This window comes from Octodon degus, unplaced genomic scaffold (assembly GCF_000260255.1).
Source record: "Octodon degus isolate 3935 unplaced genomic scaffold, OctDeg1.0 scaffold00063, whole genome shotgun sequence".
Lineage (NCBI taxonomy): Eukaryota > Metazoa > Chordata > Mammalia > Rodentia > Octodontidae > Octodon > Octodon degus.
The window spans coordinates 5,451,852-5,456,031 of NW_004524639.1; the positions used below are offsets into that span (position 1 = coordinate 5,451,852).

Below are 4,180 nucleotides of genomic sequence, written 5' to 3' on the forward strand. Positions count from 1 at the left end.
ATTAGCACAACCATTATGAAAAACATAGTGAAAGCTCCTCAGGGGGAAAAAACAGACCTAAAACTGCCATGTGACTCATCAATGCACTACTGGGTATATACCCAAAGGAAATGAAGTCAGTAGGTTGAAGACATATCTGCTCTTGTTTATTTATTGCAGTAGTATTTACAATGATAAAGATATAGAAACAACATAGGAGCTGGTAGATGGATCAATGGATGAATAACATGTTGTATTGATAAGCTAGAATATTATTCATCCATCAGAAAGAATGAAATCCTGTGATTTTTAGTAACATGGATGGAACTGAAGTACTCAGGAGGCTGAGGCAGGAGGATTATTAGAAGTTTGAAATCAGCCTGGTCTGCAAAGTGAGCTCAAGACCAGGCTGAACTGCATAATGAGACTCTATCTCAAAAAAGAAAAAAAATATCCGGCACAAAAGGATAAATTCCACATATTCTTATTCAATTGTAGAAACTAAAGGCTGATTTTACAGAAATTCAGAGTAGAACAGTGGTTACCAGATCCTGGGCAGGATTTGCAGGTGGGAAGGATAGAGAGAAGATGCTTAACAAGCATAAATTTGCAGCTAGACAGGAGGAATAACTTCACATGTTCTGTAGAACTACAATTGGCAATAATGAATTTTATATTCTAGAATATCTAATCATATATTTTTAAATGTTACATGGTACCCACAAAATAGATACAATTGTTATGCATCAATATATTAAAATATTAGTAAATACAACACAGAAAAATGTATTAAAATGATGTATTTTGATCAAATGGGTTTAATTTTGAAATTTAAAGTATAGTTCAGCCTTACAAAATCTATTATAAGATACTACTTAAACTGAATAAAGAGAAACAATATGTACTCATCTCACTTAAATTGAATAAAGAGAAACAATATGTACTCAACTCACTTAAACTGAATAAAGAGAAACAATATGTACTCATCTTGATAAAGAAAAATGTTGAAATCTCTCTATGAAACAAAAAACCTTGAAACAAAGCAAGACTAGATGATAACATTTAGTTTGATAAAGGATAGCTATTTAAAACTTAGTATAATTATTATAGTTAATGCAGAAACTTTAGGAACATTCTCATGAGAGCCATGACCAAGATAATGTCTGTTCTCTAACATACTTTTTTCCATTGTATTCACAAGATCATTGTCAATTCAATAAGACAGGGAAGAGGAACAGGTTTAAGTATTGGAAAGAAAGTATCATTTTTAGAGACATTTTCTAAAGCTGTAATTGAGGTAAAACCCAGGGCCTCAGTAGTTCCACTACTGAGCTAGACTCCTAGCCTCATCCATGGACTATTGGACTAGCTGCATAAAAATATTAAGAGTGTGTTCACACAACTATTAAGGGACTCAATACTGCTCATCAATACTGTTCCATAGGATATATTTTATAGCATCAATCATTTTCTTATACAATAGCAAAAGATAATTAGAAAATACAACATTTTAAAAGTTTTGTTTTAAAAAAGGGGGGAAGGAAAATGTATATATATATATATATATATATATATATATATATATATATAAAAGTTAGGATAGGTATACAGCTTTCTCTTAGTTCACTGAGAATAAAAGTATGTACCAATAGTGTTTAGACAAGTTATCATGTCTGCATCTTATCCTCTGAATAACTACTGTGCAGACAACAATATGCAATGTATTAATTATTGAAACTGTCTTACTAACTTGTTTTGAAACTGTTTCATTGCTATTTTGTCTTTTTTCTCATTGAAATGAATAAATTTTTTTAAATAATAAAAAGAAAAGAAGTTATTCAATAGCTGAAAGAAAAAAAGGACAATATCAAATGTTGATACCATGGGACAACTAGTATAATGGTGGGAAAGCAAATTTGAACAGCCACTAATAGGATCTCAAGTCTGCATCTTGTACAGCAATTAACCACTAAGAAGAATATATGCAGTGTATTATTTGTTGAAACTGTACTTCCGATTTGATTTGAAACTGTCTCATTGCTATCTGTTTATCAATAAAATTTTGAAAAAAAAACAGAATGGCAAATTCTTATAAGTTGTGTGTTCAGGAGATAGGATCAAAAATTCAATGAATGCTGCTGCCAAGAGCCATCACATGGAAAGGCAGCTTCTCATAAAATCACTGCAATGTGTTCTTGTCTACCTTCTTCACTGAGCCTGGTACCTTAAGCTTTTTTGCATTTCCTCAAATCCAAAATGACCATGAGAAGGCAACATTTTGAGTCCATTCAAGACACCGAGACAGTCATGACAGCAAAACTAAAGATAAGCACAGAAAAAAGACTTGTAGAAAAGCTTCAGAAAGTGGCAAGAATGATGGTATAAGTATGTTAAAAGCAAGGGGGAGTATTTTGAGAGACATAAATGGCAACTTTTCTTTTACATTTTAGAATAGAAATATTCACTAAATTTTTATCACACCTTGCAAGTTGTTCCACTTATATGGACTCCTCAAAAGAAAAAAGCAAACTATTGTGATCAGGAATGAATCAGTTATTGCCAAGAACTTGGTGGAAGAAGATACTGACTTCAAAGTGGAAGAAGGATCTTTCTGAGGTGATGGTAACGTTTTTTGTCTTAACTGGTGTGTTAAATACACATTTGTATATACTCACATACATTCATTAACAATTTAATCGGTGAACAGTTTGTAAAATATTATTTAATAAAGCTATTTAAAATAAAGTTATTATGCAAAATAATAAGCAACACTAATAAGTACCAATTTACAAAAATGACAAGTTGTGATATTTATGAAAAGTACTATAGGCACTACTGAAAGATATAAAAGAAGAACTTAAAGATTTCCACTCCTCAAAAAATTTAATCTGTAAAATCAGTACCATTCCAAACAAGCTTTTTCAGCAGAAAGTTTTCATAAAACTTGATAAAGTGATAGTAAAACTCATACAAAATATTAAAGAGCTAAGAGGATCCAAGGTGAGTATGAAGGACAAGTAATAAGGACTATTACTACACATACCAGGATGTTTTGTATTTGGTACTGGGAATTGAGCCCAGCACCTTTGCACTCAGCTACATCCCAAACCCTCTTCCATTTATTATTTTTGAGACAGGGTCTCACCAAGTTGCTCAGGCTGAGCTCAAGCTTGTAATCCTCCTGTCTCAACCCCCTCCCTCTGAAGCCTCCAGAGTGCTGGGATTACAGGAATGTGTTACCATGCCCAACTCAGACATTAAAACTTCAAGATGTTTTCATTTTTTAAATGTTTTAACAATTTAATGAATAGTTTTCTTGATGAATGTAGTCATGAGAGTTGTTCAGCAGTATTCAAGTTATGGTTTTCCTGATTGGTCTGTACTCTTCAATTAGTGTAAGAAGTTATTGTGGGAAGCATCTGTCAAACTAGTAAGACTGCATTGATACATCCATCATTTTCAGGATTGTTGGTTACCTGGGCATATTTACCCCAAATAACCTTGCCTCCTTGTGTCATAAGGCCCAACTCACTCATGTTCACCTCAATCACTGTTCGTTTGGTAATAACACCCAAAGTTGTATACAGTGGCGATGAAGGATTCTTTTTCACACCAAGTATTGGCAGGCAAAAGGACCTTCAGTTCAGGATGTGTTACATGGGCCTTCGTAAAACGTAAGCCCATTGGCCTAATGAACCTTTTATATTTAGGTAGTTTTCTTGTAAAATCATCTCCAACAAAGTAGACTTTAGTAATCACCCTCTTTCATGCCTTCTTTTTTCTCTTTCCAGTTCAAATAACTTTTAATACTTCCGTTTCTCCTTGGGCACAAACTCTGGACAGAGGAACTTCCCATTCTCCTGCCTTTTCTTTTTGTTTTTGCTTAATCATGTTGGAAAGTACTTTTGCATGAGACTGTCCCTCTCTATCCTGAAGGTAGGCAGGTACTGCTCCTTGTGGAGTCTTTTCATCATTCTTTTATTTGGTGTTTCTCTTTTCATGAATCTTGATAGCCTTCTTCATTTGTGTTTTCTCCACATGGCACTATTTGTGGTAGAGCTTAGCCTTCACGCCAATCTTTTTTTTTTCTTCTTGAATATTCATGAGCCTCCGAACTTTCCTTCTTTCTCTTTTTCTCATGGTAATCCAAGCGGCACGCATAGAGTTTATGGTGTACTTCAATATACTCTTTCTGTGGCAT

The 4,180-nt window shown here is 33.6% G+C and overlaps 1 pseudogene; it reads right to left on the reverse strand.

Moving 5' to 3' along the window:
• Positions 1-3,430: 3,430 nt before the first annotated feature.
• Positions 3,431-4,180, reverse strand: LOC105742637 (annotated as a pseudogene).